The sequence below is a fragment of the Phyllobates terribilis genome, unplaced genomic scaffold (assembly GCF_046119375.1).
Source record: "Phyllobates terribilis strain yellow unplaced genomic scaffold, ASM4611937v1 Scaffold_13__5_contigs__length_258822181, whole genome shotgun sequence".
Classification (NCBI taxonomy): Eukaryota; Metazoa; Chordata; class Amphibia; order Anura; family Dendrobatidae; genus Phyllobates; species Phyllobates terribilis.
Genome location: NW_027362773.1, coordinates 181,646,835 through 181,660,544, shown reverse-complemented (window position 1 = coordinate 181,660,544; position 13,710 = coordinate 181,646,835). Strand labels below are relative to the sequence as shown.

At 42.8% G+C, this 13,710-nt stretch overlaps 2 non-coding genes across 2 annotated transcripts; both read left to right on the top strand.

Moving 5' to 3' along the window:
- Window positions 1–8,768: 8,768 nt before the first annotated feature.
- TRNAS-AGA (transfer RNA serine (anticodon AGA)) lies at window positions 8,769–8,850 on the top strand. Its single transcript has one exon. It is a non-coding gene; the product is annotated as a tRNA-Ser (tRNA).
- A 716-nt stretch (window positions 8,851–9,566) lies between these two features.
- On the top strand, window positions 9,567–9,638 carry TRNAQ-CUG (transfer RNA glutamine (anticodon CUG)). The gene has a single exon. It is a non-coding gene; the product is annotated as a tRNA-Gln (tRNA).
- Window positions 9,639–13,710: the final 4,072 nt, after the last annotated feature.

Sequence of the window (13,710 nt, the reverse complement as noted above, 5' to 3'; positions counted from 1 at the left end):
GCTGTTCGAGGTTATGGTCGATAACTGTTCGTGCACCAAAATCATAACTGGATTTTTACTCAGTAATGCTGAAAATTAATGTTATTACACAGTTTGAGTGTACAGCGGGGCGGGGGGAGGGGCAGGGGATGGTTCTCTGCAGAAATAATGAAGATCTCCATTTTTTTTTTCTCTTTCCCACATTTACAGTGGGGAGGTGTAATCTGTCAGCCTATCAGCAGCGCACACACGGAGCTAACTGCTTTTTTCACACAAGCAAGGGCATGTGTTATTGGCAGTGTATGTCACATGTCTTTGCCCTATAAGACCCAGCCATTTTCCCCGTCGCCACCATTTTCTCACTGCTGCAGCTGCTTGTTAGACAGCACCGCTGTTGGTGTGTGTGCTATACTTTGTTAATTTCAAGCCAATTTTCGCACAAATCTACAGATAGCTTGGGAGTAGGGAGAAGTTGTGATTGCAGTCCTTTTAAGGACTAGGTTACATCATTTCCTACAACTTTTATCAGTCAGGTCTGTGCTCTTAAATAGATAGGTTGGGAGTAAAGACTAATTGTGATTGCAGTCCTTTTGAGGGCTAGGTTACATCAGTTCCTATCAATTTTTGCCGGGAAGGTCTGTGCCAGTGCTGTGCAATTTTTTTTCACAGCATTTGGCTAAATCTAGCAAAGCAAATCCTTTTTGGCCTCTTGCAGTGTGTGTTAGTGAGTGGAGTAGCCTATCTGTGTTGAAAGCTACACCACCTGTGTATAGAATACAAATTTTTTTAATGCACCTAGTGAAGTAAAACCTTTTGGGCATAGCATCATTCTATTAGTCCATCTATACTAAACTCCACCAGGTTGCAAATTCAATATAATTTTTTTCTGCATCTAGCTCTGAAAAAATATTTCCGCTTGTAGCAGTGTGTGGGACTTGTTCTATTAGTCAATCTATACTAACCTCCACCAGGTTGCAAATTCAATATAATTTTTTTCTGCATCTAGCTCTGAAAAATTATTTCCGCTTGTAGCAGTGTGTGGGACTTGTTCTATTAGTCCATCTATACTAACCTCCACCACGTTGCAAATTCAATATAATTTTTTTCTGCATCTAGCTCTGAAAATATATTTCCGCTTGTAGCAGTGTGTGGGACTTGTTCTATTAGTCCATCTATACTAACCTATACCAGGTTGCAAATTCAATATAATTTTTTTCTGCATCTAGCTCTGAAAAAATATTTCGGCTTGTAGCCGTGTATGAGACGTGTTCTATTAGTCCATCTATACTAACCTCCACCAGGTTGAAAATTCAATATAATTTTTTTCTGCATCCAGCTGTGAAAAAATATTTCCGCTTGTAGCAGTGTGTTGGACTTGTTCTAACAGTCCATCTATACTAACCTCCACCAGGTTGCAAATTCAATATAATTTTTTTCTGCATGTAGCTCTGAAAAAATATTTCGACTTGTAGCAGTGTGTGGGACTTGTTCTATTATTCCATCTATACTAACCTCCACCAGGTTGCAATTTCAATATAATTTTTTTCTGCTTCTAACCCAGCCAATACTTTTGGGCTAATACCACAGTTTGGCCACTCAGCCCTACTCGGTTCCCATCCATTGTTTTTTGTGCAAGCAACTCCAGAGTTGTGAATTAGTTAACCACCAAAATGAGTGGAAAAGGCCTGCTGCTGGTGGTAAGGGGAATAGGCGTGTTGGGAAGGGAAAAAAATGTTGTGTCCATTGGGTAGGTGTTAATGCATCAGTAACATCTGCAGAAGAAAGACCATCTTCCAGCCAAACTAAGATGTCTACTTCTTTTAGAGGACAATGTGATAAGATCCCTTCCTTACGGCCACGCCAATCGCTACAAATTCCAGATGAGGCACAAAAACAGCAGGTGCTTCAACGGATATCAAGTGCTCCTTTAAATGGGCTCTCCTCCTCCTCAACTTCAACATCACAAATACTCCAGTCCTCAGAGGTGTCACCCCAATCGCACTTGCTTCCTCACAGCTTCCAAGTCTCCAGCTGCCCGTCTGAGTATGGGGTAGAACAGATGGTTGAGTCTGCAGAGCTGTTTACTCATACTATAGCCTGGGAATCAGAGGTCGGCTCCAAAGCTTCTGTGAATACAGACGAGGAAATGATCTGCACTGATGCCCAGAATCTTTATGAGTCGGATCCAGGACCAGACGCAGAAGGTTCTGACCATAATGTAGACCCTCGTTCCTAAACTGTAACTCCAGTTGGTGAAGACAATGAGGAAGACGATGATGAGACTCAAATACCTGATTGGAGCGACAACTTCAGTTTTTTGTCAGGGCTAAAAGAGGTTGGCTCTGAGGACGATGGGTGTGATAACACACAGGGTAATCATGATGAGGTTGGAGATCCCACTTACTGTCAACCCACGGTCAGACAGTCGATGAGGTCAGCAGAGGAGGTGGAGGAGGATGCTAGTGACGACGAGGTCAGGTTGCGCCTTCCTGGACAGAGACGTAGTACTGTAAGCACGTCAACAACTGCATCCTCAAACACAACTCTGCCTCTAACCACAAGTCGTGGTGGCTCTTCAGGTCGCATGGGTGCTAAGCCTTGCATAGCCTGGGCAGTTTTTCAGATCGATAAAGATGACCTAACTCATGTTATCTGTAACTTTATCAGCAAAAGCTAAGTAGAGGCCAAAAAATACATAGTTTGAGTACTTCATGCATGAAACGGCACATGGATATGAAGCATAAGTTGCAGTGGGAAACTCACTCTGCTACAATGCGGCCTAGCCGGCCGGGCCAACCGCCGTCTGCCACATCTTGTGCATCCGCGGCCTCTTCATCCTCTGTGACTGGGGGGATAGCAGTCACACCTGTTTTGGGACGCAGACCTGCCACCTCTTTACCCGCAACAGCCAGCATGATTGGCAGGTCATCATTTTCTTTGGAGGTGGAAACACCAGCTGGTGTTCAGCGCTGTCCGACATCAATAGCACCACCTTTGGATTAAGGCAACCTAACATGTCCGCCTGCATCTTCCTCACAGACCGGCAGTTTGCCGGGGACACCCTTCTCAACCCCGTCTAAGCACAACAGCCAGCCCTTGGTCCCTCAGATGTGGACAAGTAAAAGACCATTTCCTCCTAGCCGTGAGAAAGGTAAGAGGTTGATTTTCACCATCTGCAAGTTCTTGGCTACAGAAATGCTGCCTTTCCGCCTGGTGGACACAGAGGATTTTTGAGACCTTATGTCCGTCGCAGTGCCCCAGTACCAGATGCCCAGTCGGCACTACTTCTCAAAGAAAGATGTGCCTGCGCTCCACAAGTATGTCGCACAAAACATCACCGCTTCTTTGAGAAACTCTGTGTGTGACAGGGTGCATTTCACCACGGACACTTGGATGAGTAGGCATGGACAGGGGCATTACATGTCGCTGACTGGGCACTGGGTAACTATGGTGACAGCAGGACAAGGGGCTGCTGTCCAAGTCTCGCCGTCCCCACGAGTTGTGCGTCTATCCTCTTTATCTCAAAGTATCTCCACTGCTTCTGCCTCCTCAACCTCCTCTGGGTCCTCCACCTGCACCCAAAGCCTGTCTGGTCATGCCACCAGCTTTCTAACTGCGCAGAAGGGATCCTGCACACCTCCTTACTATGCTGGCAGCAGGGCTCAACATCATCAGGCGGTTTTTACTTTGAAATGTCTGGGAAATGTGAGTCACACAGCTGAGGAGTTGTGGTCAGCTCTGGAGAACCAGTTTCATGAATGGTTGTCTCCACTGGACCTGAAACCAGGGAAGGCCGTGTGCGACAAAGATGCAAACCTGGGTGTGGCCCTTCGCCGGGGCAATGTCACACACGTGCCTTGTATGGCTCACATGTTGAACCTGGTTGTCCAGCAATTTTTAGCCCTCTATCCCGGACTAGATGGCCTTCTGCAGAGGGCACGGTCGCTGTGTGCTCACTTCCGCCATTCGCATCCCGCTGCTCAGCGACTTACATCTCTACAGAAATCGTTGGGCCTGCCACTTCACCGGCTAAAATGCGATGTGACTGCCCGGTGCAATTCAACTCTGCACATGTTGCAGCGACTGTGGCAGCACCGACAAGCCCTGGAGCAATACGTTGTGACTTATAGCCTGACAACGCGATCCTGAGGTGGGGCAAATCACGCTGGAGGAGTGGTCTCAGATCAGGGACCAATGCACCCTTCTGCACAGTTTTGAAATGCCGACGAAGATGTTTAGGGTTGACAATGCCATTATCAGCATGACTGTTCCGGTGATTTACATGCTGGAGCACATGTTAAACAGAATTCGGAGTCAGGTGGTGGCACAAGAGGAGTTGGAGGAAGTAGAGGAGGAGGAGTTGTATGCAGAAGGGCTAACATCTGCAAGGTCCAGACGGTCGGCAGCACCAGGGCGGCAGGCATGTGACGGTAGGGGAGATGGTTTTACCAGGGCGCATGGTAGCAGCCAAACTAGTGAGGAAGGTGCAGGATCCCAGGAAGAAGTGGAGGACGAACTGATAGAAGACTCATCAGATGAGGGAGACCTTGATCACATTTCTGTTGTGCGAGGTTGGGGGGAGAGGACAGAGGAAGGAAGCATGATTGTCACCTCGCCACCAACACAACAGGGACTTGGTGCACCTGGATGCACAAAACACATGAGTGCCTTCTTGCTGCACTACCTGCAACATGACCCTCAAATTGTGAGAATTAGAAATAATCCTGACTACTGGGTTGCCACACTGTTAGATCCCCAGTACGAAAGTAAATTTGCAGAAATTATTCCTGCCATAGAAAGAGATGCACGCATGCAGGAGTATCAGCAGAGACTGTTGCAGAATCTTACATGTGCTTTTCCCCAAAACACTATTGGTGCACGTAGTGAATCTCACAGTTCCAACTTGCCAACCATGGGACCGTCGAGTGTTCAGCACTCAATTCATAACAGAAACACAGTATCTGCTGGTAACATCAATTTTGCAGAATCATTTCACCTCTTTTTTAGCCCATCCTTTGCAAGGCCACAGGAGACAAGAAGTCTGACACATAGTCAATGCCTTGAGACAATGGTACAGGAGTATCTCCAAGTAAACATTGAAGCCATGACTGTGTCACTGGACCCTCACTCTTTTTGGGCTTCCAATCTGGATAAATGGCCAGAGCTTGCCAATTACGCCTTGGAGATCTTGTCATGCCCCGCAGCCAGTGTTCTGTCTGTGTGTTCAGCGCTGCTGGTGGTGTGCTAACAGATAAGCGCACGTGGCTCTCCACTGATAATGTAGACAGACTCACGCTCATAAAGATGAACAAATCATGGATCTGAAACGACTTTTCTACCCCTGTGTCATCCTGGGGAGAGTAATACCTTGATGATTTGTTAAAATCACCTCACCAACTGTTTTAAGCTTTCAAATACTAATCATGTTTATGTGTATCTTGGCTGGAAAATAATTTGGGCCTTGTAGCAGTGTGCAATACTGATTCTATTAGGCCATTTATACTAAACTCCACCAGATTTTAAATTACTAATCATGTTTATCTGTATCTTGGCTGGAAAATAATTTGGCCCTTGTACCAGTTTGCAGTACTGATTCTATTAGGCCATCTATACTAAGCTCCACCAGCATTCAAATTAATAATAATTTTTAACTGCATCTAGCCCGGAAAATAATTTTGGTGCTCCTAGATGCGCAAGACACATGAGTGCCTTCTTGTTGCACTACCTGCAACATGACCCTCAAATTATCAGAATTCGAAATAATCCTGACTACTGGGTTGCCACACTCTTAGATCCCCCACACTCTTCGATCAACCTTTTCATTTTAATAACGAACAAAAAAATGGTCCTTTTTGAAATTATAAGCATTAGCAGGTTATTAGAAACTGAAATCAAACAGTTTTCAACTCAAAACTTTATTCTAGGTGATGTTACATTTGCACATAGGACCCCTTGTTCGAAAGGAGCTTCTGAACTCTCTCGTCCATTGAATTTGTCAGGTTTTGGATGGTTTCTGCTTCAATTGTTTTGCATGAGGACAGAATACCCTCCCAGAGCTGTTGCATAGATGTGAACTGCCTCCCGCCATCATAGACACTCCTTTTGATGATGCTCCAGAGGTTCTCATTGGGGTTGAGGTCAGGGGAGCATGGGGGTCACACCATAAGTTTATCCCCTTTTATGCCCATATCAGCCAGAGATGCAGATGTGTTATGTGCAGCATGAGACGGTGCATTATCAAGCATGAAAATGATCTTGCTGCGGAATACACTGTTCTTCTTCTTGAACCATGGCAGGAAGTGCTGTTTGAGAAACTCCACATACATTATGGAGTTCATCTTTACCCCTTCAGGGATCCTAAAGGGGCCGACAATCTCTCTCCCCATGATTCCAGCCCAAAACATTACTCCACCTCCTCCTTGTTGGCGCTGTAGCCGTGTTTGCATGGGGTGTCCATCAACCAGCCATCCTCCACGCCATCCATCTGGACCATCGAGCGTTGCACGGCACTCATCGGTGAACAAAACAGTTTTGAAGTCAGTCTTCATGTATTGTTTGGCCCACTGGAGCCATTTCTGCCTGTGTACAGTGGATAGAGTAGGTCGACAGGATGGCTTACGCACAGCTGCAAACCTCTGAAGGACCCTGCATCTTGTTGTTCGGGGGACGCTGGAGGCACCAGCAGCTTCAAAAACTTGTCTGCTGCTATGACAAGGCTTTTTTGCCGCTGCTCTTTTAACCTGACGTAATTGCCTGTAGGAAAGAGTCCTCAATTTTCCCTTGTCAGCACGCAAACGTGTGTACTGTGAATCAGCTACATACTTTTTGATTGTGCGATGATCACGATGAAGTGTCTTGGCAATGTTGATTGTAGTCATGCCTTGACCTAAACACTCCACAATTTGTTGCTTCTCAGCAGCCGACACATCCTTTTTCTTTCCCATTTTGGCAGAAAATGTAGGGTGATTAATAATGTGGGACAGCCTTCTTAAGTAGTCTTGCCTTTCATTGGACACACCAGCCAAACTAATTAGCACAGGTGTCTGCAATTGCTTACAGTGATATAAAGAGCCCTGACACACATCACCATCAATGAGTTTAACTGAAAACAAAAAAAAATCTTACCTTATCTCTCCTAAACACTTTTTGCATAATAATTTGGAACACAGTGTACATGTGCTTTTCCACAAAACACCAGTGGTTGACGTAGTGAATCTTACAGTTCTAACTTGCCAACCGTGGTCTGTATGGAGTTGTTCAATAAAGGGCCCAAAATTAAGATAACATAGGTGGGAGAGGTTTCTATGAATACGAATTCATAAGTATTTGATACCCTGTGAGGGCCAGGCAAAGGGAAAGTTGGAATGGATGGAATCCTGTATGGTTTTGGGGAGGGAGACATCGAGGGCCTCAGACTTCGCTGCATTGATTTTAAAATTAGACCATGTAACAAAGTGATATATTTCAGCCATAACAGCAGGGATGAATATATGTGATTGAGTGATATATACTAGGACATCATCAGCAAATGCAGATCACTTGTATTCGGTGCCTCCCACCTCAATCCACCTAATATTGGGGTTATGGTGAATTGATGAGAGCAGGTGCTCCGTCACTAGGATGTATAAGAGAGGGGACAGAGGACATCCCTGCCTTGTACCATTAGTGATTATGAAAGGTGATGAAAATGTTCTATTTATCTTCAGCCTAGGTGACGTATTGCGATACAGGGCTGTGATTTTGGCTATAAAAGGGTCCCCTAGACCCCTACCGCAAGCTTTTTAAGAGAATAAAATATGGCGTGCGAGGAGACTCTATGGAATGCTTTCTCAGCATCCAATGAGAGTTTCTAATTACAAATTTTTAGCTGCATCTAGCCCAGGAAATACTTTGTGCCTAGTAGCAGTGTCTGCTAGTCAGCGGATTATCCCAGCTGTTAAGAAAGCTACACCACCTGTAGTTTGGACACTTAATTTTTTCAAAGGAAATGGTTCGGGCCTCCGGGACACTCAGTGAAGAGCATTGGGAAGGCACCCCAAGGCACAGGCGCTGGGACTGGCGGTAGGACGCCTTGCGGTGGACCGCCAAGCTCGATCCTAATAAAAGCTTTTTAACTGCAGCAGATTTAGTGGACGCTACTGGAGCTGGACTTACGCGGCTGCTTGCATGAGACTTGCCCTCCAATAGATCCTTGTAAAAGCATTTAAAGTGAACTCATTCAAATTAGAGAGACAATATAAATTAAAAAGATTAAACCTGCCTCCACCGCAAGGGGGCTCGCTCGACCCACCAGCGGACAGGCACAAGTATGGGGAGAGGGGGGCTGGCCATCAGGATCCACCGCGTCTCTTTCACAAACCTGACGAAACGGAGGTCGCACGGGCAGGAACGGACTGGCTGTGTTGGCTTCGCACTTTTTTGGTTTTAGAAGGGCATGACATGCCTATATCTGTGTCTCCCCCTCCTTTTACTCCTCCACCACTTTTCTTTTCGCATGACTATATGTACTTGTCATTTTTCCATGTGTTAGTTGTGTCTTCTGAGCAGTTGGTCAGCTTTTGGACACCTTTGAAGTGTTTGCTATGTGTTTCTATGTGTTTTTGTTTGCCTGCCATTGGTTTTAACGGTGTTTGAAGGTGTTCGACGAACAGTTCGGCGAACATACGGGTATTTGACGAACCGAACCGAAGTCGGACACTACGGGGGTGGCTCAACACTACTAATCACTGATATTGATCATGGTGCTATAAGAAAAGGTGTGAAACTCATAAGGAAGAAACAGCATCTGAGTAGTTGTGGCCGAGTGGTTAAGGCGATGGACTAGAAATCCTTTGGGGTCTCCCCGCGCATGTTCAAATCCTGCTGACTACATTTAACTTCAAGTAACATTTTGACTAATTATCTGATTAGATCAATTTGCACACTCCCAAGTCTATCCCCCACGGAAGTGGTCTGTAATATTTGGATCGGATTTGTAGAAGCAGCTTAACAGCATCTGTAGATCTTCTTTTGATTATTCAGCCTGGTGCGATGTCACTTGTGCGTCACACCACCAATCAAAGAAAGCTCAGGTGTGTGATGCAACTCCTCCTTTTTTCCAGCGAACACAGACCCCTGCCATGACTGATGGACTGGGATATGAACTTTGATTTGCACCAACTCTACTTGAATTATCTTTCCGATGGAACCTTTTAGCACACCATGAAAAATCTTTAGTGACTTCTGGATGAGCAGAAGTTTTGCAATTTCTTTTTTTCTCACCCTTTTTCCAGCTAATATATCCAGCACGCTTATTATTAGCCAGATTTCATCAACATTTTAAAACTGTCCTTGTTGTGATATCATGGAACTTTAAGCACACTTGTGGAATAAAAAGGGAGAAAATATTAATTTACCAATGTGTATTAGATATACATTTGCAGAACAGCTTTAGAACCTGTTTTCATCATAATGCATGAATTTCCCAGGTTCCACTGAGATTTGAACTCAGATCACTGGATTAAGAGTGAATTTCTCACATTTCCACAATTTACACATGCTCTTTTACCATTTTCAAAAGAAAATCCAGCCAGCTCCATCAGTCATATGGTTCCATGGTGTAATGGTTAGCACTCTGGACTCTGAATCCAGCCATCTGAGTTCAAGTCTCAGTGAAACCAGAGAAATTCTTTGTGCACAGTGGTTTTATCTTTTCTGCTCACACTCAATTTGCCAATGTACATGGTTTAACATAAAAAGAGAAAGTTGAAATCCACATGGCAAAAAAGATCTACCTATCAAGAAAGTTTAACTCAAAAGTAAAACTTGACTTCATGAAGCAAAACTCATACAATCTATGTCACACCAAGCAACCGTACTCTATGACTTGTGCCAATGTTCACATAACACTTTTTCCAGGTGGTTGAAACTGACAATGATTTCAAGTCGAAACGGCTTCAAGAAATGACAGCGATTCTTTTCCTGAATCACCCTTTTAGTGTTTTCCAGCATTTTTGTAAACATAGTTTGGTGATGTTTTTCTAAGTATTGTTTTATGCATCGATTGAGTTTGTTTTAGTTTTTTTTTTGCTCGCAAAATGCTGCGAACGTCACTCAGGAACCTTCCAGGGGTCTTTCTAACCTTCTCATTGACTTGTATTGCAAGTATGAAGCAAGAAAAATATACCTGAAAAATGATATGCTCACTTCTGTTAACCGCTTGGCGTTTTGGGAAACTTGATGAGGTTAAAAGACGCTCAATACCTGATCATATGAACAGCAAGTCTTTTTGCATGGAAATGAATCTGTTCAAACTTTTGAGCATTTTCAAAGCCTTTTTCAGGAGGTATTTGGAACAAAGTCACTCGAAATCCACCTTATGAATTTTAAAAAGCCTTGAACTGTACAAGGTTCCAATTGATGATACCTTTAAATCAGATTTTTACATTTCAGTGAGGCCTGGAATTTTGTTTCCAATTGAAATCTTCCATTTTCTGAGATGTCTTCCAGTAGGGTAATCACTGATATTGATCATGGTGCTATAAGAAAAGCTGTGAAACTCATAAGAATGAAACAGCATCTGAGTAGTTGTGACCGAGTGGTTAAGGCAATGGACTAGAAATCCAATGGGGTCTACCCGCGCAGGTAAAAATCCTGCTGACTACATCTAACTTTATGTAACATTTTGACTAACTTATGTGAGTAGATCAATTTGCACGTTCCCAAGTCTATCCCCCACGGAAATGGTATGCAATCTTTGGATTGTATTTGTAGAACCAGCTTAACAGCATCTGTAGATCTTCTTTTGATTATTCAGCCAGGTAAGATGTCACTTGTGTGTCACACTACCAATCAAAAAAAGCTCAGAGGGTGCCATCAAGTATGTGGTGCAACTCCTCCTTTATTCCAGCGAACACAGACCACTGCCATGACTGATGGACTGGGATATGAACTTTGATTTGCACCAACTTTACTTGAATTATCTTTCTGATGGAACCTTTTAGCACACCATGAAAATAGATGCAACACGCTAATTATTAGCCAGATTTCATCAATATTTTAAAACTGTCCTTGTTTTGATATCATTGAACTTTAAGCACACTTGTGGAATAAAAAGGGAGGAGATATTATTTTACCACTGTGTATTAGATATACATTTACAGAACAGCTGTAGAACCTGTTTTCATCATAATGCATGAATTTCCCAGGTTCCACTGAGATTTGAACTCAGATCACTGGATTCAGAGTGAATTTCTCACATTTCCGCAATTTACACATGCTCTTTTACCGTTTTCAAATGAAAATCCAGCCAGCTCCATCAGTTATATGGTTCCATGGTGAAATGGTTAGCACTTTGGACTCTAAATCCTGCAATCTGAGTTCAAATCTGAGACATTCTTTATGCACATCATTTTTGTATTTTCTGCTCACACTCAATTTGTCAATGCACATGGTTTAACATAAAAAGAGAAAGTTAAAATCCACATGGCACAAAAGATCTATCTATGAAGAAAGTTTAACTCAAAAGTTAAACTTGACTTCATGAAGCAAAACTCATATCATCTATGTCACACCAAGCAACCATACTCTATGACTTGTGCCAATGTTCACATGACACTTTTTCCAGGTGGTTGAAACTGACAAGGATTTCAAGCCGAAACGGGTTCAAGAAATGACAACAATTTGTTTCCTGAATCACCCTACTTAGTATTTTCCAGCATTTTTGTAAACATAGTTTGCTGACATTTTTCTAAGAATTGTTTTGGGCATCAATTGAGTTTGTTTTCGTTTTTTTTTTGCTCGCAAAATGCTGCGAACATGTCTCAGGAAGCTTCCAGGGGTCTTTCTAACCTTCTCATTGACTTGTATTGCAAGTATAAAGCAAGCAAACTATACCTTAAGAATGATATGCTCACTTCTGTTAACCGCTTGGCGTTTTGGGAAACTTGATGAGGTTAAAAGACGCTCAATACCTGATCATATGAACAGCAAGTCTTTTTACATGGAAATGAATCTTTTCAAACTTTTGAGCATTTTCAAAGCCTTTTTCAGGAGGTGTTTGGAACAAAGTCACTCGATATCCACCTTATGAATTTTAAAAAACCTTGAACTGTACAAGCTTCCAATTGATGATACCTTTAAATCAGATTTTTACATTTCAGTGAGGCCTGGAATTTTGTTTCCAATTGAACTCTTCCATTTTCTGAAATGTCTTCCAGAAGGATAATCACTGATATTGATCATGGTGCTTTAAGAAAAGGTGTGAAACTCATAAGGGTGAAACAGCCTCTGAGTAGTTGTGGCCGAGTGGTTAAGGCGTTGGACTAGAAATCCTTTTTGGGTCTCACCACGCAGGTTCAAATCCTGCCAACTACATTTAACTTCATGTAACATTTTGACTAATTATCTGAGTAGATCAATTTGCACATTCCCAAGTCTACACCAGACTCTTTTAAACAGCTATATTGGTGTCTGATCAGTCAGGGAGAAACTATTACGGTTTTTTTTTACGGCAAAAACAGGATAATACAGAGATTTGACCCGTGGAACTGCAAAACCACAGTTATATTTTTCTGGCCTACACCAGACTCTTTTAAGCACATAAATTGTCTGAACAGTCAGGGAAACACTATTACTGTTTTTTTTTAACGGCAAAAAATGGAAAAAGCAGGATAATACAGAAATTTGACCCGTGGAACTACAAAACCACAGTTATAGTTATGTGGCGTACACCAGACTCTTTTAAACAAATATATTGGTGTCTGACCAGTCAGGGAGACACTATTACAGTTTTTTTTTACGGCAAAAAATGCCAAAAGCAGGATAATACAGAGATTTGACCCGTGGAACTGCAAAACAACAGTTATAGTTATGTGGCATACACCAGACTCTTTTAAACAGATATATTGGTGTCTGACCAATCAGGGAGACACTATTACAGGTTTTTTTTACGGCAAAAAATACCAAAAGCAGGATAATACAGAGATTTGACCCGTGGAACTGCAAAACAACAGTTATAGTTATGTGGCATACACCAGACTCTTTTAAACAGATATATTGGTGTCTGACCAATCAGGGAGACACTATTACAGGTTTTTTTTACGCCAAAAAATACCAAAAGCAGGATAATACAGAGATTTAACTCGTGGAACTGCGAAAGCAAAGTTATAGTTATGTGGCGTATACCAGACTCTTTTAAACAGATATATTGGTGTCTGACCAGTCAGGGAGACACTATAACATTTTTTTTTAATGTCAAAAAATGCCAAAAATAGGATAATACAGAGATTTGACCCGTGGAACTGCAAATCCACAGTTATATTTTTCTTGCCTGCACCAGACTCTGGCCTGCACCAGATGTCTTTTCAGCACTGTGTGCATGTGTCACACAGCACATGGCCAGATAAGATTGTAAAATGTTAAAGTGACATTTCCCGGTGAATGCATTTGTCACGGTTGAAAGCAATACAAAAGTGCAAAATTGCATGAAAAATGCTACTTGTGAACATAGCCCAAGGTGTGGAGGAGTATTTTTGCTTTTGGTTATTTATTTTACCTTATACATAAGTTTTTACCCTGGAAAGGAAATTCCTTAACATATTTCACAGGAAAAACCGTGTCAGTTTCCTTTTTGAACATTTTACTGTGAGCCCGTAAATGTGGCTTAAGACCTCTGACCACGTTGTTGACAGCAGTGACCTGGGGGTCAGAAATACTTCCTGGGGCAATCCCCATGCTGCCCCCATGTCTTTT